Genomic DNA, 26704 nt, shown 5'->3' with positions numbered 1-26704 from the left:
GGACTAAAATGTACATATGAGGATTTTAGATGAATGGATTTTAACTTGGATAGGTTTTTAACTTTTGCATTATGTATTTTACTATGTTATTTATTTATCAGAACTGTTGGTGAATGTATTGTGTCAGGCATTGAATTTTTGCCTATTATTGTAAGCTGCCTTGAGTTCCCTCGGGTGAGAAAGGCAGGGTAAAAATGATGTAAACAAATAAATAAATAAATAAATAAATAAATAAACCACCTGGTTGGGGATTTCTAGGACATTACGGGGCTGGAAATCATTGAATATGACAAAAGATAGAAAATGATCAAGGAACGAAGGGAAGAGCAGAAATAGTATTGTTCAGAACTGTTATAAGCACTGCCACTGTTAAATTTAAACAATATGAGAAATCCAGACAAGGAAGTCATGTGTACACCACTTTTAGGTTTATCTGAGATGGCGCACTATTTTAAAAGTTGAAACTGGCAATGTTCCTTTCTGGCTAAATGGAGTCACTTGTTATTTTGTTTTCAATGCCTTGTGGGCATTTCTATTCAAATTCTGGTTTCTTTTCTTGTTTCTTTTATGTGGCTCATCCACAGCCCAAGCAATGCCATGAAAACAAAGGAAGCAAATGAGCAACACATTTGCAGTGTTTATATGTTTCTACTTAGCAACACCTACTGCTTCTGCATTTTGTCTGCTTGGCGGAAGATCAGACCACAAGACAATGGGACCAACTGGCATTGTACCTGGTAGATCTAAAGAGGTGCATTACTTTGAAACAGTCTTTTGTTTGTCTGAGTGGCAGTGTCCCCAGGCAGGGACTTTCCAGGTGAGATAATTCTAATGGACACACATCTCATAATAAAGAACTGGAAGGTAAACAATGATGATCCCCTTCCTGCATTCTTCCTGCCTAGAAAATCCTTCAGGATGTATTTTCTTTTTTTTGTTGAGGAATAGGTATCAATTGAATCAGTCTTTTCCTAAAGGCATATACAAAATCAGTGAAAATGGATCAAGATGCAGATGGAAAAAATGCAGTTGGATACCGAAGCATATTTTTTTGCACTTTCTCCAGAGGAACCTAATTCTAATGAAGTGAATGCAGTGGTCATGTTTTAGGGTATACCCTGATACAAAGTTATTTAAGAGTGGAATCCAGTGAAAACAGTACTTCCGAGGGGTATGTAGAGGGCTGAATGGTAAATATTCTTTTGTTGGCAATGATTCTATACAAAATTTCTTCTAAGTGCAGTGTACTCTTGATATCTACTGAGGTTTAGAATAGAATAACTTTAGTGTAATTGTCCACCATACAATGAAATTAAATGCCACCCCCAATCTATATATATAAAAGGATAATGAAATTTCAGCCTAGGACAAAACAACAAAACTACACATCCCAGAAACACTAAATTTGGCAGCAGAACCCCTCATCCATGCCTCTACGTTCATACAACATAAAGAAAAGAAAAATAAAGTCCTAATTAGAGGGAGAGGAATAATTGTTTTTATCCAATTACTGCCAGTTAGAAGGCTAAGCTCCACCCACTTGGTCTCCTAGCAACCCACTCAGCCCAGGGGACAGGTAGAGTTAGGCCTCACTTAGGCCTCTTCCACACTGCCTATAAAATACAGATTATCTGATTTTAACTGGATTATATGGCAGTGTAGACTCAAGGCCCTTCCACACAGCTATATAACCCATTTATAATTTTATATTCGCTTTGAACTGCATTATCTTGACTCCACACCACCAATTTCTCAATACTTTATTTCCTATACCACCATACTTCGCCACAGCAACGTGTGGCCAGGCACAGCTAGTCACATTATATATGTAGAATTGCAAAACAAAACATCCATCCTTCCACATTCTAATCACTCATTGTACAACCCCTAATGCCACATCAATGTGAAATCATAGTTCAATATACAGCTCTAGGATAAAAGCTATCTCTCAGCCTATTTGTCCTTGTTTGTATCATCCTATACCATCTATCAGATGGTAATATTTTTTAAAAAAGACTATCCAGAGTGAGATGGATCCTTAATGATATCCTGAGCTTTCTTAAAGCAGAGGGAATTATAAAGTTCTTCCAAAGAGGGGAGAAGACAACCAATAATTCTCTGGACAGTAGTGGTAACTGTCTGGAGTGCTTTCCTATCTGCCACTTTGCAGTTACCAAACCATGCACAGATGCAGTCGGTTAGGATACTCTATAGCACAGTGGTAGAAAGTTACCAGCAGTTTTTCATTAAATTGTTCGTTCCTTAAAAGTCTCAGATAATACAATTTCTGCTGTATCCTCTTAATCAATGTCGCAGTATGGATGTCCCAGGTCTGGTTTTCCTTAACAGTAACACCTAGGAACCTAAAGCTGGCCACCCCCTTCTCTTGATCTTCATACAAAGTCAAAGGCTGATTTTTTTTTATCTATCCCTTCTGTAATCTACTATAAGATCCTTGGTCTGATTGATGTGAAAAACCAAATCACATTTTTTAAAAAAACAAAACAGCCAATTGGTCAGCAGACTCTTTGAGCACCCGACCAGAAATGTCATCAAGTCCAGCAGCCTTTCTAGAATTCACAGCCCTCAAAACACACCTCACCTCATGTTCCTCCATGTTCCTGGATTCTCCATTGATACCAAATCTGTGGATATTCAAGTATCATTATATACAATGACTTAATAAAATGGTGTCTCTTAAATAAAACGGCAAAATCAAGATATAGAATCATAGAGTTGGAAGAGATCACAACAGCCCCTTCTATACTGCCATATAAAATTACTCAGATTATCTACTTTGAACTGGATTACAGTAGAGTCTCACTTATCCAACATCCGCTTATCCAACATTCTGGATTATCCAATGCAGTCGGCCTTTTAGTAGTCAATGTTTCTGTAGTCAATGTTGTGATATTTTGGTGCTAAATTCGTAAATACTGTATTTACTACATAGCATTACTGCACATTGAACTACTTTTTTCTGTCAAATTTGTTGTATAATATGATGTTTTGGTGCTTAAGTTGTAAAATCATAACATAATTTGATGTTTAATAGGCTTTTCCTTAATCCCTCCTTATTATCCAACATATTCACTTATCCAACGTTCTGCCGGCCCATTTATGTTGGATAAGTAAGACTCTACTGTATATGGCAGTGTAGACTCATATAATCTAGTTCAAAGCAGATAATGTGGATTATGTGCTTTGATAACCTTTCGTAGGGACCTGAAAACTTGGTTGTTTCAGCTTGCTTTTGACAACGTCACAAATGCTCAAGTCCCTAGGTTCCACAGAATATGCTACTTTTTCACTTTATCCGGTACCCAGCCCTATCTATGATGCTTGCACTACCCCATGCCCGGCCCTTGTATATCCCCAGAGGCGGTCCACTGGCAAAGCCAATTAGGCGCCTATGGTGCAAAACTACCAGGGGTACAGTTGAGGCACCCCCGCGTGCACACAGTGCTGCCGCCGTTGCCACGGTGTCCGTTGGCCAGGCCAGGCCGAAGGAAGGCCCAAAGGCCGATGGTTCTGGGTGCATGCACATGGCTTCCATTCGCCCATGCGGACACAGAAGGCACACCAACCACCCATCCACGTGGGTGAATGGAAGCCCTGGACGTGCACACAGGACCATCGCCCCAAATGGCCGATAGTCCTGTGCACATACACAGGGATTCAATCACCCACACGGACGGGTGGCTGTTGGGCCTTCAACCAGCTGGAGAGCGCGCCTGATGCCCGGAAGGCAGGCCCACGCTGGTGTGAGCCTACCCGCCCACCCTGTGTGCCAGCGTGCACCACCGCTGCCGAATTCTGCAGCAAGGCAAGTGGGGTTTATTTTTCAGCGATTGGTTTGTGGGGGGAGCACCAAAATTCGGGGGGGGGGGCAAAATTCTGTTTGCCTACTACTAAAAATTACCTAGGGCCGGTTCTGTATATCCCCATCACACCCATTATACTACAGCAACTGGTTTTGCTGAGTATTGTTACACAGACATTTTATATTCTTATGTTTTATTGCATTTGTGTTTTTAAGTGTTTTGTTATTTTTAAATGATGTTCTTATTCTAACCTTGTTTTTGCTTTGATTGATTGTTTGTATTTGTGTCTACAGGCATTTTGTCCCATATGTAAGCCGCCTCGAGCCCCATTTGGGAGATGGTGGCGGGGTATAAGAATAAAGTTATTATTTTTATATGGCAGTATAGAAGGGGCCAAGGACTATCCATCTTAACCCCCTGCCATGCAGGAAGAGAAAATCAAAGCACTCTCCTCAGATGACCATCCAGCCTCTGCCTAGAATCCTACAAAGAAGACTCCACTACACTCTGAAACAGCATATTCCACTGTCAAAAAGCTCTTCATATCATTTTTTTAAATAACAAACCATCAAGCCGTGGATGGTTGAATATGTGGATAAAGAATGTGGGTACAGACAGCTGACTATATATTATATTGAACTCAAACATTTTTACTTCTCAGTAAACATATATAGCTTTGCTTTACTGAGCACCCGCTTCCATGGAAAACAATTATTTTCAGGCACTTAAACTACTATTACTATTTTAAATCCCAGTTGAGCATTTATTTCACAGCATATAATTCACGGAAGAAGCCTAAAGCACTAACTGCTCTTTAAATACAAAACAATATGGATATTCATAAAATAAAACAGAAAAAACTAAAGGGTGGGATATTTCAGACATATACTAAAACATCATAGGAGGTATTTATTAGAACTACTTTAGGTTTACCCAGTGGTATGTGAGTTTCAGATCTATACAGAATTCTTACTCACTCTGATACCCTCTTTGCATGAAAAAAACCCATTAACATTGCTGTGATTAAAGAATCCTGAACACATAAACATTTCTGAAGTATTAACCAATGAAACATTTATAAGAATTTTCCATCACAAAACTGAAAATGTTAAACAAAAACAGAGAGGAATAATACAAGCTGCTTTACTTGATTTATTCTTTAATCAATAATATTAATTATACATTGGGGATTTAGCAGCCTGGTCAAATCTGCAGATTGATAATAAACTTAGGAAGTAGGTTTTTGAAAAATGCATAATCTATTCCATAACTCATTTCAAAGTCCCTCCTCTCTGTAATTTGTTGGTCTTGCATTCACAATGTTGATTGCTATTTCCATTACCTTTCTGGGTTCGGCTGGCAATGTACCACAAAACTACTTTTTTACCCACTTTGAAGGATCTCGATGAGGAATACAGATTGCAACTGAGCAACAAAGCCATCTGGTAATACCTTTAGGCACTATTAAGCTACCATCTCATAAGAAACAATCAGTAGTCTTTTAGGGAAAATGGACCACACCTGAGATTCAAATCAGCTCCAGATTAGAAAAAGAGCATTCACCAGCTCACATGGCTTCAGGCTATATTTGTTGTTGCTGTGTACCTTCTTGTTGTTCAGACTTATACTATAGCAATCTTAAAACAAATTTATCATGGGTTTTTCTCAGGCTGAGAATGTGTAAATCACCAAAGGTCACCCACTGGGTTTCCATGACCGAAAAGCAAATTGAACCCTGCTCTACATTGTAATAATCCATTGCACAAGCCACTACACCTTGCTGGCTTTCCAGGCTATAGCTTTGTTTAAAAGCAATTCTTTCCCACTGCTATGATGCCCCCCCCCCACACACACACACACACTCACACACAAACACACATCGCACCATATACCAAACTTGGTATTATATTTGTTCCATAGTAAAGATTTTTCCCTTGACATTAAGTCTAGTAGAATATGACTCTGGGGGTTGGTGCTCATCTCCATTTCTAAGGCAAAGAGTCGGCATTGTCCATTTATGTCTCCTAGGTCATGTGGGCAGCATGACTGCATGGAGCGCTGTTATCTTCCTGCTGAAGCAGCACCTATTGATCTACTCACATTTGCATGTTTTTGAACAGATAGGTTGGCAGATGTGGGCCTAACAACGGGAGCTCACCCCATCCTGACCTTCCAGTCATCAAGTTCTGCAACTTAGCAGTTTAACCCGCTGTGCCACCACTGCCCCTGTTCCATATTCTTATATTATTTACTAGCTGTGCCCGGCCACGCGTTGCTGTGGCGAAGTATGGTGGTATGGGAAATCAGATAATCTGTATTTTATAGGTAGTGTGGAAGAGGCCCAAGTGAGGCCTAACTCTGCCTGTCCCCTGGGGTGAGTGGGTTGCTAGGAGACCAAGTGGGCGGAGCTTAGCCTTCTAACTGGAAGCAATTGGATGAAAGCAATTATTTCTCTCCCTCTAATTAGGACTTTATTTTTCTTTTCTTTTTGTTGTATGAACGTAGAGGCATAGATGAGGGGTTGTGCTGCCAAGTTTAGTGTTTCTGGGATGTGTAATTTTGTTGTTTTGTCCTAGGCCGTAATTTCATTAACCTTTTATATATATAGATATGTTCACTGTAGACTGCTGGCTGACTGCTCATTGATCATCATTGGTGTACAGAGCCGGCCCTAGGTATTTTTCAAGTGTAGGCGAACAGAATTTTGGCGCCCCCCCAAACCAATCACTGAAAAATAAAAGCATTGGATAAGCGAAAATATTGGATAATAAGGAAGTATAAAGGAAAAGCCTATAAAACATCAAATTACATTATGATTTTAAAAATTAAGCACCAAAACATGTTTTACAACAAATCAATAGAAAAAGCAGTTCAATACATGGTAATGGAATTACTATATTTGCAAATTTACCACTAAACATTGAACAGGGATATAGGGCAGTGTGGACTTAGATAACCCAGATAACCTCTAAAATCAGGACAATAAATAAAGAACAACACTCTGAAAACAGAAGAAATCCAGACAGTAAACAATCAGGGACAGCTAACTCCTCCCAAAAAAAGATTCTCCCAGGCAAGAAGAAGCCAGGCCTTGAAGCCACAGGGCCATTAAATGCTAATCAAGGTGATTAATTACAACATTCACACCTGCTTCAAAGAAAAGTTCTTTCTCCCACCCTGGACCTTCTACAGATATATAAACCCCACATACCTAGCTTCCAAGTTCCTACAGACCTCACAATCTCTGAAGGCCCCAAAGGTGGGCTTGCGTGGTGCGAAGGTGGGTCTGCGCTGGCCAGAAGGCCCGAAAGAGAAGGAGGTGGAGAGTGGTGCCCTCCTCCCAGGACGATGGTGCCCCCGGGACGATGGCGCCACAGGCAAATGCCTATTTCGCCTTATGGTTGGACCGCCTCTGCTGGTGTAGGGACATATTTAAGCAACATATTCTTTAAAAAGCTTTCAGGTGAAAAAATCTTTGGACTATCAGTCCAAATTTTAAAAAAAATGTTCAGAGTAAAAAATTGGGGATAGTAGACAAACATAAAAGAAATAGTTTAAATCATAGAGCATCTCAAAGGCATTCCAAACTTACATGGATAATCATTTCCATTGCCAAGGAATGGACCTGTGAGTCCCATGGGTTTATCCAAGGTGTAAGAAAGGAGTGAAAAGTTGCTTCTAAATCCTTTTAAATGAATGGGAATTACCCTATGATTAAGAGGGATGGAGAAGAGTTTGGGCCAGTCCTGTATGTTTCTGTCTTTACATAGATAGCACCTTCCTATGATCATAGAAAGTAGAGATGAAAATGGAAAAATGCTCCTGCCAGGTATATCTTTTGAACTAATCTGGGCAAACACATTTTGGATGACAACTCCCAAAATTCCCAATGGCTATTCTGGAAGGTGTACTTCAGACAAGTAAACTGTCCACATTTTGAACTTTCTGATTCCTTTTAGGTAAGGAGGCCCATCAAAAAGGTTTCCTGGCTAAATGCCTGTCATATTTACGGAAAGAACATGAGAGAAAGGAAACTATGAAATAGTGAGCCAAGGCATTCTGTCAGTACAAACTGAGTTCTAAAGTGAGAAATTGTTTGGCATTTTTTACTCTTTCCACAGCCTCTTTTTGCTGGGATTCAAATCCTCCTTTCTACACAAATAGCTATACTATACATTCAATATTTCGGACATCAGTCATCAAATGCTTTTTAGTGAATTTCCAATTGCTCATACTATAGCAAAGACTTGTGGGGAGGAACAATATCACAGAGAAACCTGGCAGTCCCATTTACGAAGTCAGAATATAAATCATGAGAAATTGCTCCTGGGGTTTTAAGCCTCCTTTTTTTACTGAGGCCATTGATCTCATGATTCTGTCAGACATGAAATTATTTGTTCCTGCTCTTCAAAAGAAAGAGGTGATCAAGGATGAAGACTTCAATAATCTCACATATTAAAGAAACAATCTAAACTGTGAGCTTCTTAAAATGTAGAAGCTGGAAAAGTGACATTTTAAGACTATATTTTCCCCAGTCTTCTGGACTGTATGATCAATGTTTGGGAAGCTCTGGGTGCTGTAGCCTAAAAAGAATAGTAGTACAGTAGAGTCTCACTTATCCAAGCCTCGCTTATCCAAGCCTCTGGATTATCCAAGCCATTTTTGTAGTCAATGTTTTCAATATATCGTGATATTTTGGTGCTAAATTTGTATATACAGTAATTACAACATAGCATTACTGCGTATTGAACTACTTTTTCTGTCAAATTTGTTGTATAACATGATGTTTTGGAGCTTAATTTGTAAAATCATAACTTAATTTGATGTTTAATAGGCTTTTCCTTAATCCCTCATTATCCAAGATATTAACTTATCCAAGCTTCTGCCGGCCCGTTTAGCTTGGATAAGTGAGACTCTACTGTATTTCCAAAATCAGTTCTATAGGAATCAGGTACTTTCCTAGTCAAAGATTTTACCCACACTCTACTATCCCTGCATCCTTAACTGCATCATTGAATCTAATTGTATACTTGAGCCAGAAGTTAGCATTAGAAATGAGCTGGAGAGTGCCTCTACTGATGAAAATGGGCGAGTTGGCTCTCAGTATTCTGAGAAGGCAAAAATCGCAAGGCATCTGTGCTCCACAAGAAATGGAACAAAGGAAAGTTTCTGAACAGTTCCTCAAATGCCCAAAGTTGGACAAAATCCACAAGTGACAGGACACTAAGCAAAGCCATATTACATGCAGTCTGTCAAAAGTTGTTAACAGATTTCTGGCAATAAAAAAAATTAAACACAGGGCTGTACCATATTGTCACATTAGAATATCCAATTACACTGTCAATCGGGCACTTCACAATACTGTTGATGGAGCCATTACATTTCACACTCGGTCTTGCATGAGCATTGCTCTATAACTCTTAGCACCTCCAAATTTCTGGCCTAAATACTAAGAATATTTCCTTAGATATACGTACTTTCCACCATGTTCAACTAAAGGAGACTTAACACTGTTCTAACAAAGGTGTTTTTAAGGTTCTAGCCTGAGGCTCTTTAATATGTTTGATCACTCTGCTACTTAGACAGTAAGAATTACTTCCAAATGAAACTCCACAAATGCCAATTCTCTTTTCTTCCAACTAAGTTTCTATATTTCCACATAGACACTTATATAATGTACACTTATATAATCCACTTATATAATCCACTTATTTAATTCCAGGACTTCTGTGGATTCCAAAACCTGTGGATATTTAAGTCCTGTTATATATAATTGTAAAATGATATCCCTTTTTTTGATTGTGTTGCTGTTGTTATGTGTGTGTGGGGGGGGGGGGGGATTTAACACCATGAATAGTGGAATCTGTGGATATGAAATCCATGGATCTGGGGTGGGGGGTGACTGTATTGAAAGCCATGGATGATTATATCCTTAGATGGCTGGTTGAATCAGTGGATACAGAATCCACTGATAGTGAGGTTCAGCTGCACCCAAAACCATTGATTGTTGAATCCTTGGACAGTTGAATTCTCAGACCACAGATGGATGAACCCAAACCCATAGATATGGAGGATCAATTGTGGGGATTGTTTCCAAAAGTTACCAAATACCCCCAAATTGAAAAATAAGTTATATGTAGGTTGGCTGCGAGTAGAACATTACACTATGTAACAAAATTTGAAAAGGTTCTGTTCCTGGTTTGAAAGTGTTAATCCTGTTTAATTGTGCAGTACTTACTTTGAAAGTAGTTGTTACACTCCAGAACTCTGGTTTTTGTGGCTGCCACAAACCATGTCGAATTGGTTGAGACTGGGTGAGATATTTATTGATAAACTATAGTATAATGTGCTGCAGGATGTCCCACAAAAACAAAGTTTTTGCAATTTAATATACTTTCCCCATGTTTTTATGACAGAACCAATTACAAAGCAATGTTTATAACCCAGGAACGGTAATCATGTTACATAGTGTTATCAAAACCATCAAAATGTATCAAACCACTTTGTTACAGAGTTTAGAAAATTGCATTTCATAGCAAAAGAATGCTATGGATTTCTGTAAAAGTTGTTCAGGTGAGTTTGGTACCTTTTGGAAACAAACCCCACAACTGTATGTTTTTAGGGATTTAACATGAATTGTTTTTAATACTAATGATCTTTAATGCTGTTTTAATATTTGCATATTTGTATATTTTAAATTGTATGCTGATGCTTTTATGCTAAGCAGCTTTGAGTATCCTGCAGGAGAGATAAAGTGGTGTACAAATAAATATAATACAAATAATAATAATAATAATAATAATAATAATAATAATAATAATAATAATAATAATAGATGAAAAACAACAGGAAAAACTCAGCCGCTATCAGGATCTCAAGATTGAACTTCAAAGACTCTGGCAGAAACCAATACAGGTGGTCCCTGTGGTGACTGGCACACTTGGTGCAGTGACAAAAGATCTCAGCCGGCATTTGGAAACAATAGACATTGATCACAATCTGCCAACTGCAAAAGGCCACCCTACTGGGATCTGCATGCATCATCTGAAAATACATCACACAGTCCTAGACACTTGGGAAGTGTTCGACTTGCGATTTTGTGATAGGAAATCCAGCATATCTATCTTGTTTGCTGTGTCATACAATATAATAATAATAATAATAATAATAATAATAATAATAATAATAATAATAATAATAATAAACCCTAATCAAGACTTAGGGTATACCAAAGCCCAGTGAAAAGGATAGGACAGGAAAAAGGAAACCATTCCTATATTGAGGCAGATAAGTGACTCATGTCTCTTGAACAGGGATACTATTCAACAAAAAAACCCTGCTGATTTATGGATTTAATCTGATTTGTATTTAATACTAATTATCCCTAATGCTGTTTTAATATTTGTACGTGTGAATATTTTAAATTGTATGCTGATGTTTTCATGTTAAGCGGCTTTGGGGCTCCAGCAGGAGAGATAAAGCGGGGTATAAATGTAATAATAATAATAATAATAATAATAATAATAAATAACACTCAAATCAAGGCTTAAGAAACACTGAACAGGGTAGGGACAACAGCACTTTACTGCTATCCCTACCTAAAGATATTATTTCCCATCTTACATTGCCCACCCGTACTCATTGGACTTATGCACTTTATCCATTAGCCCTGTTTACAAAAGTGAGTTGCACCAGCAGCCTATCCATGCCTAGAAATGGACTTGATTACAGGCTCACTGATGGTTGGTTTGAGATTGTTTTTATTCTATCACAATTGATGCGTTGTTTATAATTGTTATTTTATTCTGTTTTATGATATTGTGTATGTATGTTTAATGTGATTATATTCTATGATGTTGACCGTGCTTGTCCCCGTGGAAGCCGCTCCGAGTCCCCTTGCGGAGATGGAGGCGAGATACAAAAATAAAGTTATGGTGTATAAATAATAATAATAATAATAATAATAATCACAACCTCTAAGGATGCCTGCCATAGATGTGGGCCAAATTTCAGGAGAGAATGCTCCTGGAACATAGCCATACTGCCTGGAAAACTCACAGCAACCCAGTGATTCTGGCCGTGAAAGCCTTCGACCACACAATAATAAATAAATAAATAAATAAATAAATACTAAATACTCAAATCAAGGCTTCAGGAACACTGAAGCTGACCTAAAGTGAAAGGACAGGACAGAGAAAGGAGATCATCCCTATGACAGATAAGTGACTAATGTCTTTCGAACAGGGTTGCTATTGAACTAAAAAAAAACCCCTCATATTAAGGTATTGTTTTTAATACTAATGATGTTTAATGCTGTTTTAATATTAGTATATTTTAAATTGTATGCTAATGTTTTTATGTTAAACGGCTTTGAGTCTTCTGCAGGAGAGATAAAGTGGTGTATAAATAATAATAATAATAATAATAATAATCACAACTTCTAAGGATGACTGACATAGATGTGGACCAAATGTCAGGAGAGAATGTTCCTGGAACATAGCCATACTGCCTGGAAAACTCACAGCAACCCAGAGATTCCGGCCATGAAAGCCTTCAAAAACACAATAATAATAATAATAATAATAATAATAATAATCACAACCTCTAAGGATGACTGCCATAGATGTGGGCCAAATGTCAGGAGAGAATGCTAATGGAACATGGCCATACCGCCTTGAAAACTCACAGCAACCTAGTGATTCTGGCCGTGAAAGCCTTCGACAACACAACAATAATAATAATCACAACCTCTAAGGATGACTGCCATAGATGTGGGCCAAATGTCAGGAGAGAATGCTCCTGGAACATAGACATACAGCCTGCAAAACTCACAGCAACCCAGTGATTCTGGCTGTGAAAGCCTTCAACAACCCAATAATAATAATAATAATAATAATAATAATAATAATAATAATCACAACTTCTAAGGATGACTGACATAGATGTGGACCAAATGTCAGGAGAGAATGCTCCTGGAACATAGCCATACTGCCTGGAAAACTCACAGCAACCCAGAGATTCCGGCCGTGAAAGCCTTTGACAACACAATAATAATAATAAAAATATTAAATATTAAATACTCAAATCAAGGCTTCAGTAACACCGAAGCTGACCTAAAGTGAAATGGCAGGACAGAGAAAGGAGATCATCCCTATGACAGATAAGTGACTAATGTCTCTTGAACTGGGTTGCTACTGAACTAAAAAAAAAAAACCACTGCTGATTCATGCAAGTGTTAATTCTTCTCAATATCCACCTGTCAGACGCTACTAAGGAAACAAGGGGAAATCCTTGCCTTTAAGGGCAAGGATGATCCCTTCTTGCAGAGTGAAGTGTTCATATTCAGTTGAATACTGAAGAAGTTGGGTCCAGGGATGGCTGGGCTTTGGGGTTCCCTAAGCATTGATTCGGCTACAATTGATCCTCCATATCTATGTTTGGATTCAGCCAGCTATGGCTGGAAAATCCAACTCTCCCAAGGATTCAACAAGCCATGGATTTGGGTTGAGCCGACCCTACATATCCATGGATTCTGAGCATGCAGAATCATGTTTTTGCTCCTGAAGGGATGAAAGAAAGCTGTGATCTAATATATAGAAAGGAGGGCTTGGGAAGGATCGGCATTTTAAGTTAGGAGCGCTTTTTTTTGCTTGAGATCAGGCAAAAGCTGGAACCAGTCAGAGCCTATGAATATTGAAGCAGAGTGATAGATTCTGGCTCTTTCTTACCGGCAACGGCGCTTTTGGGGAATCGGTCTCTCTGTTTTTCCGCTCCAAAGAGGCAAAGGAAGAAAAAGCCCAAGCATCGGATCTTACCTCTGAGCTCCTCTGAGTCTCCGGTCCTTCTCCAAAGCAGCGTCTCTTTCCTTGGACCGGGAGGGAAAGGAAGGCAGGAAGCAAGGAAGGCGCAGCGTCTCCTTGGGAGAGTTTTTGGGCACAACTTTTTCCCCCGCCGAAGCCAAGGCTCTCACCTCCCCGACGAGGCGCACCGCCGCCCTCTGGCCGGCTCTCCTCCCCACGCGCGACCCATTTCCTCCGCGTGTGTCGGCTCCTGGGCGGCTTCCAGACCGAGGCGGGGCGGGCCGATCCTCCTCGCCGGAGCCGCTCCTTTTTCCCAGCCTCGGGCTCTCGCTTTCTCTTCCTTCTCCTCTGCCAGAGGCGTCAGGTTGTAATCCAAGCGATGGGGAGGAAGAAGAAGAAGGCAAGGCTCAAGGGCCCGGGGAGGGAAAGGGGCGGTGAGTTCCTCGACGGGTTTCCCTCCAGCCTCTGGCTTTCTTTTTCGAAGGAATGATATTCATCCACAGGCGATGGGGGTCTCTGGTGCGTCTGTACTGTTGAATGAAGGGAGTTTGGCACCTACTGCTACTATTGTTTGGGGAGGCATCACTCTGTCTGGTAAAAACAAAACATGGAACCCAAATCCCACCAATTCAGCTTGGCAAAAAAATAAATAAAATAAAAATAGATGTACACACAATTCAATGCCAGGGTTTTCAAATCGAATGCCCCATTGTGTTTCGAGTGGGGGCATCTTCCTACCTTCATGGCTGTATTTATTCATTCATTCATTCATTACAATACTTATGGGGAGTCCCGGCAGCGAAGTGTGTTAAAGCACTGAGATGCTGAACTTGCAGACCGAAAGGTCCCAGGTTCAAATCCCGGGAGCAGAGTGAGCGCCTGCTGTTAGCTCCAGCTTCTGCCCACCTAGCAGTTCGAAAACATGCAAATGTGAGTAGATCAATAGGTACCGCTCCGACGGGAAGGTAATGCCGCTCCATGCAGTCATGCCAGCCACATGACCTTGGAGGTGTCTACGGACAACACCAGCTCTTCGGCTTAGAAATGGAGATGAGCACCAACCCCCAGAGTCAGACATGACTGGACTTAACATCAAGGGAAACCTAATACAGTAGAGTCTCACTTATCCAACGTTCTGGATTATCCAATACATTTTTGTAGTCAATGTTTTCAATACATCGTGATATTCTGGTGCTAAATTCGTAAATACAGTAATTAGTACATAACATTACAATGTACTGAAGTACCTTTTCTGTCAAATTTGTTGTATAACATGATGTTTTGGTGCTTAATTTGTAAAATCATAACCTAATTTGATGTTTAATAGGCTTTTCCTTAATGCCTCCTTATTATCCAACATATTTGCTTATCCAACATTCTGCCGGCCCGTTTATGTTGGATAAGTGAGACTCTACTGTACCTTTTACTATAATACTTACATCCCACCCTTCTCACCCATAGGGGAGTCAGGGCATCTTACAATAAAACACAATATAAAAATATTACAGACAAATAAAGGTAAAGGTTTTCCCCTGATGTTACGTCCAGTCGTGACCGACTCTGGGGGTTGGTGCTCTTTGTCCATTTCTAGGACAAAGAGCTGGCGTTGTCCATAGACATCTCCAAGGTCATGTGGCCGGCATGACTGCATGGAGCACCGTTACCTTCCTGCTGGAGCGGTACCTATTGATCTACTCACATTTGCATGTTTTCGAACTGCTAGGTTGGCAGGAGCTGAGGCTAACGGCGGGCGCTCATTCCGCTCCCGGGATTTGAACCTGGGACACACTGAGCCACCATTACAGACAATTTGATCAATTAAAATTAAATACATTAAACATTGATAAAAAAATATACATATAAATACACAATTGGCGCATTTCGAGTCTGATAACTGGTCTGTCATTGAGTTCTAGGATGGTAATAATTGATGCTGCTGTTATTGATCGAAGGCCTGGTCCCACAACCAGGTCTTAACATTTCTGAGGAAAGATTGGAGGGAGGGAGCCTGCCTGACATCATTTGGGAGAGCGTTCCATAGGCAGGGAGCCACTACTGAAAAGGCCCTGTCTCTCGTCCCTGCCAGCCACATCTGTGAGGCTGGCGGGACCGCCAGCAGGGCCTGGCATGAAGATCTTAAATTTCGAGGTGGGTCGTAGCAGGAGACACGTTCAGACAAGTAAGCTGGGCCGGAACCGTTTAGAGCTCCTCCTATAAACCTGCACATTCTCTTCGTCAGGGGAGGCCCTCCTCTCGCTTTCACCCCCGTCACAAAGGGACGAGGGAGAGGGCCTTCTCCGTGGTGGCCCCCCGGCTCTAGAACCCGCTCCCCAGGGAGATTAGGCAAGCCCCCACCCTGGCAGTATTTAGGATGAGCCTAAAAACCTGGCTCTTCCAACAGGCCTTTGGAGAATGAACTCCCCATCTCCATGATAGACCTTATATCGGCAGCTGTTTCCTCATCTATTGCACTTTATCTTGCCCTATCAGTTTGTTTACAGTCACAGGGTCCACCCCTCCCAAGTTGCTTTCTCATTGATGGCTGTATTTAATCAACTCCCTCGTTTTATAATATTCACTCATTGCACTTTGCCCAGTTCATTTTTACCCTCTTTACATGGGTGCCAAATCCATGTTTTAACATGATTATTATTCATTTGAATGGTTTTGAACTGATAAGTTGGCATAAGCTGGGACTAACAGCAGGAGGTCATCCCACTCCCCAGATTCAAACCGCCAACCTTTCGGTCAGCAAGTTCAGTAGCTCAGCGGTTTAATCCGCTGTGCCACCGGGGGCTCCTTATTATATTATATTATACTAGCTGTGCCCGGCCATGCGTTGCTGTGGCAAAGTATGGTGGTACGGGAAATAAAGTATTGAGGAATTGGTGGTAGTTAAGGTAAAGGGTAAAGATTTTCCCCTGACATTAAGTCCATTATAAATGGGTTATATAGCTGTGTGGAAGGGCCTTGAGTCTACACTGCCATATAATCCAGTTAAAATCTGATAATCTGTATTTTATTGGCAGTGTGGAAGAGGCCTAAGTGAGGCCTAACTCTGCCTGTCCCCTGGGCTGAGTGGGTTGCAAGGAGACCAAGTGGGTGGAGCTTAGCCTTCTAACTGGCAGAGATTGGATAAAAACAATTATTCCCCTCACTCTAATTTATTTTTCTTTTCTTTTTGTTGTATGAACGTAGAGGCATGGATGAGGGGTTGTGCTGCCAAGTTTAGTGTTTCTGGGATGTGTAGTTTTGTTGTTTTGTCCTAGGCCGAAATTTCATTACCCTTTTATCTATATAATTATTTATATATATATATACACACACACACACACACACACACACACACATACACACACACACATACACACACATATAGTGTGTGTGTGTATACACATACATACATACATACATACACGGCACAGGCAAACGTTTTGACACAGTGTGTTTTAAAATTTGATAGACGGGCTGGGCCATTGGCAGATAGGTAGAGAATGTTTGTAAGAACTAATAAAAATGAACAAATTTCTATACACACTGCACAGATCTCATTTGTAGTGCAAAAAAGGGGAAAAATAACTACAATTATTTAAAATGAAAAACAGTTATAACAAACATAAACTTAACAGTATTTCAGTGGAAGACTCCAGGGGCCATCCTATTCAAGCCCCTTCTGCCATGCAGGAAAAGCACAATCAAAGCACCTCCAACAGATGGACATCCAGTCGTTGTAGTAATAATAATCTAGACACACAATAAATGTGAGAATCTGTATGTGTGTATGTGGCGGAGGTGTCCACTTACATAGACAGCTTCCCGCCTCTACTAACAATTACAGCAATAAGGAGACACCAGTGGCCCTCCCTCCATTGACATGCAGGTTATAGCGAACACCATGGACATGTAGCCCAAACCCTGCCAATGTCCTTCCCAAACATTATGGCCCACCACTCAAGAAATGCTTTCATTCAGGGACAATTTCATCCTAGATTTGATGTGTTTCCTCCACCACAGGCAGGCATCCCAGGGAATTGTAGTTCACCTATACCAGACTGAGAATACCTAACATCCAAAAGCAAACAATGCCTTTTTCAAATAAAGTGGGCATTGCCAGGTCCCCGGGCTGCTGCTGCTGCTGTGCTGCTGCTGCTAACAACAACAACAACAAACAACAACAGAAAACCAAGGGTACATCCACTTCAACTTCTTTCTGCCATCAGGAAAAGCACAAAGTACCCCCTGAGTAGTGGGAGGAAAATAGGGCTTTGTCCTAAATTCGGCACTGTTTGGGATTTCATGGTGAAATGTATTGGCTTCACTTTCTCTTACATTTCTCTTTCTCCCACATTTTATTTCACATTTGTTTTCATGAAACATTGCTACTTAGTAAAATATCCTATCTTCACACACACACAAAATTCTTCCCTTTCCCTTCTTTCGTTGTTGCCTGCCTCAGAGATTTGTTGCAAACTCTTGCCCTGCTACATGAAACTCTTCTGTTTGGCTATTTCCAGTTGTGAGAAAGAGCCAAAGAATGAACTGTGAAATGATGCATACACGCACGTGTGATTCATTCCTTGTTGTAATCCCTCTGTCCTCCCTTCCAAACCCTAGGGCTGGCATGACATCAAAAAGCAAGGGACTGCACGGAAACCCAACGAAAATCTAACAAGAGTTTTCTCAAAATATGATGTGTAAGAAGTAACCTGCAACAGCTATCTGATGGGGCATCAGGGACCATCACCATGTTTGTGCCCATGGGCTACACTTGTTTCTTTTATTCCAGCAGCAGGGAGTGGCACCAGTCCACAGGCTGCACTATGAGTAACACAGTACTTCATTACAGGATTGTGAAATAGTGGATCAGAAAAAATTCTGGCTTTTTTCTCAGGCCACTTCTCTCTTTGGATGTTGGCATTGATATTGGCTGCATCTCAGCTTGAGCACCTTTGAGATCACACCTCTCTTCAAACTAGTTTTTGTCAAATTAGTCATGCTAATTTGACAAATTATGGTCCCACAATTGTACTTCTGCATATCGTCATAACCCTGCCTTCCCACCCTTACATCATTCCTTCATTTGTTGTGTTTATTTTTATTTTGAAGCTTTGAAAAACAAAACGAAAAACCCAAATATAACTGTAAAATGTCAAAGCAATGGAAAGGACCTGCCAGAAGAGATTTGACAGCTAGATCTGCTGTCAGAATTTGAGACACAATTAAAGATCCATCTCTACCCAGTCAATTTTAAATTACGAATTTGAATTTGAATTTCATCAGTGGATTTTAAATTGTATTTTAACTCTGTGTATCTTATTCAGACCTAGTGAATAAGAAAGCTCTGCTTGACAGTGGATAAACAAGGAGTTCAGTTTTCTTTGGAAGGAAATTCTGTTGCAGTCAAGACCCACCAAACATGTGAGGATGATGGAAGAGTCTTCCCTGATGATCTCAAACTCTTGACCAAACACATATAGGATAATACTGTATTCAGAGGTCCCTAAACTAAGGCCCGTGGGTCGGATGCAGCCCTCTAAGGCTATTTACCCAGTCCCTGCCCTAAACTTTAGACCCGGTGACACAGCGGATTAAACCACTAAGCTGATGAACTTGCCGACCTATAGGTCAACTGTTTGAATCCAGGAAGTGAGGTGAGCTCTTGCTGTTAGCCCCAGCTTCTGCCTACCTGGCAGTTCAAAACATGCAAATGTGAGTAGATCAATAGATACCGCTGCGGTGGAAAGATAACAGTGCTCCATGCAGTCATGCTGCCCACATGATCTTGGAGGTGTCTACGGACAACGCCAGCTCTTCAGCTTAGAAATGGAGATGAGCACCAACTCCCAGAGTTGGACATGACTAGACCTAATGTCAGGGAAAAACCTTTAGCTTTACTATCTTTTTGTATGTCTTTTAATAGTGTTTTATCTGTTGTTTTAGTTTGAATATCAATCAAAAAGTGGGTGCTAGAAATAATACAATGTGAAAGCTGACTGGAACAACCTGGGGATCTCAACCAGAGCCAGTGAAGACATCTGCCTTTGCGTTTAGCTACTCTGCTATTGAATACACATGCCCACAATGCAGAATACATCTCACCATGTTAAAACAGTAGATGTGGCTATTAATGAGACATTCTGCATTAGCACAGGATGTCTACACCCTATACGACTAGAGAAATTATACTGTTTAGCCGGTATTGCACCACCTGACATCCATCGGGATGTAATAGCCTGTAATGAAAGGACCAAGGCATTGACATTTCTGGCCCATCCTCTGTTCGGATATCATCCAGCAAGCCCTTGCCTCAAATCAAGAAATAGTCTCCTAAGATCATTCTACAGAGATACTTGCAGGAACATCTCAGCAAGTAAGAGTCCAAAAGTGGCAGGTTAAAACCCAGAACATCAATCAGTGGCTGATACTAGATGAGAAACTCCTCCTTGGGCACACAGAAAACTGAGCAACTTGGAAGACTGAGTAGACTGTGCTCTGGCACCACGGGATGGTAGAGCTAACTTTAAGAAATAGGGCTACAAAGTGGAGTCCACGACATGTGAGTGTGGAGAAGAACAAACCACAGACCACTTACTATAATGCAGTCTGAGCCCTGCCACATACACAGTGGAGGCCCTTCTTACAGCGACACCAGTGGCTCTCCAAATGGCCAACTTCTGGTTAAAGGAAATTTAGTATAATGCCAAGTTTTTAACTTTGCTTGTGGTTTTTCTATACATTGTAACTGTATTCTCAATTAGCTTCTGACATGATAAATAAATAAATAAATTTTTAATAATGTATCAAGCTGCAGGGAGAGGTGGATAATATTATTATTATTATTATTATTATTATTATTATTATTATTGACACCACAACATAGTATGACACAGCAAACAAGATATGCTGGATTTCATATCACAAAATCACAAGTCGAACACTTCCCAAGCGTTTAGGACTGTGTGATGTATTTTCGGATATTCGTTCAGATCCCAGTAAGGTGGCCTTTTGCAGTTGATAGATTTCAATTTTGTCAATGTTTATTGTTTCCAAATGCTGGCTGAGATCTTTTGGCACAGCACTCAGTGTGCCAATTACCACTGGGACCACCTGTACTGGTTTCTGCCACAGTCTTTGCAGTTCGATCTTGAGGTCCTGATAGCGGCTGAGTTTTTCCTTATTATTTTATTATGACACAGCAAACAAGATAGATATGCTGGATTTCATATCACAAAATCACAAGTCAAACACATTATTATTATTATTATTATTATTATTATTATTATTATTATTATTATTAAACTGTTTGGGAATAGGGAAGGGGAGAGGGAGAGTTTTGTCCCTGCTGTCACATTATTGTCAGCAGGCTGTCACAGAACTAAAACAGACCCATCACACCAAGGTAGGTGACAGGAACATTGTGGTATTGTGATCAGGGCTGTAGCCAGAAAAATTTTTTGGGAGGGGTTTTGAAAATTTCGGGGGGGGGGGGGGTTGAACCCCTAGCACATACCCCTCCCCGCTACAAACCTGTCAATATCTGCTTGAGATAGTGCCTGGAGGGATTCTTAATGTTTTGCATCTCATAGACTTAGCATGGGGATTTGGTTAACCAGTTAAAATTCATGAGTAAACGAGATTTTTTTTATAACTTGAAAAATTTCGGGGGGGGGGGGGTTGAACCCCTAAACCCCCCCCCCCCCTTGCTACAGGCCTGATTGTGATATATTGATGGGTTTTACCAGCCAATAACGGGATGGAATAATCACGGGGAAGAGGCAGACTGGCAGGGGGATGCACTCAGCAATGTGTGTGTTGGTCTGGCAGGTTTGCCTGCATCATGCAACATAGCCCTTAGTTGTTTCAAACACAAAAAGATGCTATTTTTCTAAATCAGGGAAGTCATCTCGGGGCACTGGAATGTAAGGAGGCCTGCTGGATTAGTGCCCAAAGCCCAATTTGTCTCATATCATTTTCCCATAGTGGGCACCCTGCTGCTGCTGGGAAACCTACAAGCTGGACTTTGTCATCTGACAGCAACAGATGTATATGAGTTGTGTTCCCCACCAATAAATGACATTAAGATGTGTGCTGCCCCTGATCCTAAAGACAGGACATAGCCATTCCTTTTGAGAGAAGGCAATATAGTTGAGAAAGAGTACATTTTTGGTGCACCCCTTCTAAACATGTTTCACCCCATACTTTGGTCTTTCAGAGGGGAAAAAAACAGATCAGTTTTCTGCCTAAGTGGGCTAGAACACTGTCCTTTCTACTGTTGTCCATGGCACGAGGAAAGCATAAAGACAGGAGAATGTTAACCCTGGCCATTGACATCTCTTTTCCACGTCTCCACTTTGGCCTGTTCAGTGTCTGCAGTCAGGCTTTGAAGTTATAGATCCCAAGAAAGCTGTATAAAACAACATAAAACTAGGGGTGAATTATTATACTGCTGCCTTACTTAACCCAATAGACTTCATGTCTGACAATTCCCATCATTCCCAACCAGCCAAGGGTATTTTTGGACACTCTTGTTCCTCCCTCCCTGCTAAATTCATTACGTGTTATTTGCTGAGCTGCTACCACAACATCTAAAATTGTGTCTGCCTATAAAGTGGAAGTAGTGGTTGAAATAATCATGAATTCCATACACTCCCAGAGACAGCATGTCCAACAAGAAAACAACAATTAGCCATGTTAATCTGTTGTAGATAATGGTATTGAAATGTATTGCTTCTTGTTACCATCATCATAGGCGATCACTCATGGCTAAGTATGATTATCTTCCAATTGTAAAGTTATTGTGGTGATGTGTTTATAAGTGACTGTAGAGACCTATACTAGATCTACCTGGTCTTTTGCAATCACTACAAAGCGATCACTACAAGGGTTTCCTTGATGTGCCTTACTCTTGGCATGTCTTGCTATTTCACCCTCTATTCATGTCTTTTTAAAATCCATAGCACTGTTGGTAACAGTTGACCTACAGTCAAAAGGCATGAGGGCCAGGGCTTCCCAGTTTTCAGTGTTTATTCCACATTTTTAAAGGTCAGTTTCAAGCCATTCTTTAAACTCTTTTGTTGTTCATTTTCCATTCTTGAGCTGAGAATAGAGGGGGAGCATAACTTCCCTGGATCTAGACGCTATTCCCCTGGCCTGCATCAATAGGGGAATAGCGTCTAGATCCAGGGAAGTTATGCTCCCCCTCTATTCTGCCTTGGTCAGACCACACCTGGAATACTGTGTCCAATTTTGGGCACCACAGTTGAAGGGAGATGTTGACAAACTGGAAAGCGTCCAGAGGAGGGCGACTAAAATGATTAAGGGTCTGGAGAACAAGCCCTATGAGGAGCGGCTTAAAGAGCTGGGCATGTTTAGCCTGCAGAAGAGAAGGCTGAGAGGAGACATGATAGCCATGTACAAATACGTGAAGGGAAGTCATAGGGAAGAGGGAGCAAGCTTGTTTTCTGCTGCCCTGCAGACTAGGACACGGAACAATGGCTTCAAACTACAGGAAAGGAGATTCCACTTGAACATCAGGAAGAACTTCCTCACTGTGAGAGCTGTTCGACAGTGGAACTCTCTCCCCGGGGCCGTGGTGGACGCTCCTTCCTTGGAGGCTTTTAAGCAGAGGCTGGATGGCCATCTGTCGGGGGTGCTTTGAATGCGATTTCCTGCTTCTTAGCAGGGGGTTGGACTAGATGGCCCATGTGGTCTCTTCCAACTCTACTATTCTATGATTCTATGATTCTATGATTCTATGATTCTATGAGAATGAAGTAACAGCTTTGGGAGACAGTGATCAGGCATTCGGGCAACGTGACCAGTCCAGTGAAATTGATGATGGAGAATCATTGCTTCAGTGCTGGTGGTCATTACTTCTTCCAGAATCTGATGTTTGTCTGCCTATTTGCAAGAGTTTTTGGAAACAACACTGATGGAATCTTTCCAGAAGTCAAGAATGATACAGTTCATGTTTTGCAGGCATACAATAGAGTTAGAAGAACAATAACTATATAAACAAGCATCTTGGTATCCCTATGAATGTCCCAATCTCAGCTTCATTCAAGAAAATGCTGCACTTGCAGAGCTCAGTCAGTGTATTTTGGTGTCGATGTCAGCTTTTGTGGAGAGGTGGCTACCTAGATACAGAAAACGGTCAAAATTTTCTAGTGTTATGACACTAAGCTTTATTGCTGGCATTGCAGAGGGATTGCTTTCTGCCTGGTGATAAAGCACTTTGGCTTTCTCCATGTTAAGTGAGAAGCCAAAGATTTCATATGCTTCAAATGTTTAAAGTGTCTTGTAGGTCTTCCTCTGAATGAATACAGGCTACATTATCATCAGCATATTGGAGTTCTATAACAGAAGTTGCTATGAACTTACTTGTGGCTTTCAGCCTGCTCAGGTTAAAGAGCCTGCTATCTGTGCTGTCAACAAGGTGCAAAATCATAGTTATGAAGATAGTAAATAATAGGCTTGCACAAAAAAAATCATAAAGTGTCGTAAGTCAGACCATTTTGTATGATTCATACTTACGATGCTATTTATGAAGCATGAGAATTCCCCCTCCCAAAACTTAAGAATCAAAACTTTCCCCATACTTTTTCATTTTAGTTTTGTAAATCTCGGAAGGTAACCAAAGACAGTTTCATACTCAGTGCAAGGCAAAGCCAAAAAGGCTGCCTTTCTCTGTAAATTAATGGCTTCTCGCCATTAGAAGAGGGAAAGGAGGGAGAAAGCAGAATTCCCTGGGAAGAAGCACGGAACTCAGGGAAATGTGATTTGGCAAGGTCCCTCATGACCTTCTGGCAAACAAACTAGTCAAATGTGGGCTAGGGAAAACTACAGTTAGGTGGATCTGCAATTGGCTAAGCTAACGAACCCAAAGGGTGCTCACCAATGCATCTTCTTCATCCTGGAAAGAAGTCACAAGTGGAATGCCGCAGGGTTCCGTCCTGGGCCCAGTTCTGTTCAACATCTTTATTAACAACTTAGATGAAGGGTTAGAAGGCACGATCATCAACTTTTCAGATGATACCAAACTGGGAGGGATAGCCAATACTCCAGAAGACAGGAGCAGAATTCAAAACAATCTTAACAGATTAGAGAGATGGGCTGAAACTAACAAAATGAAGTTCAACAGGGACAAATGCAAGATACTCCACTTCGGCAGAAAAAATGAAATGCAAAGATACAGAATGGGGGACGCCTGGCTCGACAGCAGTATGTGTGAAAAAGATCTTGGAGTCCACGTGGACAACAAGTTAAACATAAACCTACAATGTGATGCGGCAGCAAAAAAAAAAAACAACAATGGGATTTTGGCCTGCATAAATAGGAGTATAGTGTCTAGATCCAGGGAAATTGTGCTACCCCTCCATTCTGCTTTGGTCAGACCACACCTGGAATACTATGTCCTATTCTGGACACCGCAGTTGAAGGGAGATGTTGACAAGCTGGAATGTGTCCAGAGGAGGGTGACTAAAATGATCAAGGGTCTGGAGAACAAGCCCTATGAGGAGCAGCTTAAAAAGTTGGGCATGTTTAGCCTACAGAAGAGAAGGCTGAGAGGAGACATGATGAGGGCCATGTATAAATATGTGAGGGGAAGTCATAGGGAAGAGGGAGCTAGATTGCTTTCTGCTGCCCTGGAGACGAGGACACAGAACAATACCTTCAAATTTCAGGAAAGGAGATTTCACCTGAACATTAAGAGGAACTTCCTAACTGTGAGAGCTGTTCAGCAGTGGAACTCTCTGCTGCAGAGTGTGGTGGAGGTGCCTTCTTTGGAGGCTTTTAATCAGAGGCTGGATGGCCATCTGTCGGGGGTGCTATGAATGTGATTTTCTGCTTCTTGGCAGGGCGATGGACTGGATGGCCCATGAGTTCTCCTCCAACTCTATGATTCTATGCTTCTATGCTTCTATATGATTTTTGTTCCTTGGTTATAAATGGCACAAAAACAAAGTTTCTGGAGTAGAACAGCTACTTTCAAAGTAAGGACTACACAATTAAACAGGAAATAACATTTTCAAACTAGGAACATATTTAATTTATTTTTATTATTATTCAGATTGGATGGCCATCTGTTGTGGGTGCTTTGATAGTGTATTTCTCCCTAGAAGAAGGGGGCGTAGAATTGATTAATGTGTTTGTTTTTGTTCCTGGGTTAAATATATTATTTCCTAATTGGTTCTATCATAAAAAACATGGGGAACATTTATTAAACTGCAAAAACTTTGTTCTTGTAGAGATTGGATGGTCATCTCTCAGGGGTGATTTGATTGTGCTTTTGCTGCATGGCAGAAAAAAGGGGGCTGGACTGGATGGCCTTTGGGGTCCCTTCCAGCTCTATGATTTTATCATGTATCTGTCATATAATATTTATATAGTAATATGAGAGACGTTTAATGAAATAGCTTTTGTAGCTTAAAAAAAGGTTTTTGCCAAAACTTTAAAAACATTCTCTAAAATCACTAGATGCATGAATATTTCTGAAAGTTTGCAGGGATGTTCCCCTGTTATCCTGTGTCATTGAACATTCAAGGAGATAACTCTTGTAATTTTATTTTTAAATGTTATTTATAAAAGCTTTGAAAAAATCCCCAAAACTCAGTGGATAAGTGAAACATTCTGAAATTTGGTGGGTGGAGAGTGGTAAATGTGTTCTACCATTGTAGCAAGTTTCACCCCAATAGCTATATAAATAAGGGAGAAAAAAGCCCCTGACGTTTCCTCAATGCATAATTACTATAACTTTTGTTAGCTCCAGCTTCTGCCAACCTTGCAATTCTAAAACATGCCAATGTGAGTAGATCAATAGATACCGCTCCGGCAGGAAGGTAATAGCACTCCATGCAATCATGCCTGCCACATGACCTTGGAGGTGTATACGGACAACGCCGGCTCTTCAGTTTAGAAATGGAGATGAGCACCAAACCCCAGAGTCAGACATGACTGGACTTAACGTCAGGGGAAACCTTTACCTTTACTTATACTTTAGAAACAAAATGCCAGCGTCCCAGTTTTGCAATGACTTTTGAAACTTTTTTAATGGATTGCACACGTCTAGTAAATAAAGTT

The 26704-nt window shown here is 40.8% G+C and overlaps 1 protein-coding gene across 4 annotated transcripts in view; it reads right to left on the bottom strand.

The window, feature by feature from the left end:
- The window catches only part of sema3d (semaphorin 3D), a 374840-nt gene that overhangs the window by 199869 nt on the left and 148267 nt on the right, over positions 1-26704 (bottom strand). The window contains exon 1 of one of the 4 annotated variants that reach the window (XM_062981837.1): positions 13640-14096. The exons of 1 other annotated variant lie outside the window; for it this stretch is intronic. The gene's annotated coding sequence lies outside the window, so the exon portion shown is untranslated. Of the gene's footprint in view, positions 1-5166; positions 5281-13552; positions 13575-13639; positions 14097-26704 lie in introns of those variants that run through there. 2 more of the 4 variants (XM_062981840.1, XM_062981838.1) reach the window with 2 other exon arrangements.

The sequence above is a fragment of the Anolis carolinensis genome, chromosome 5 (assembly GCF_035594765.1).
Source record: "Anolis carolinensis isolate JA03-04 chromosome 5, rAnoCar3.1.pri, whole genome shotgun sequence".
Taxonomy (NCBI): Eukaryota; Metazoa; Chordata; class Lepidosauria; order Squamata; family Dactyloidae; genus Anolis; species Anolis carolinensis.
The sequence above is the reverse complement of the archived record's forward strand: the minus strand, read 5'-3'. Positions and strand labels throughout refer to the sequence as shown.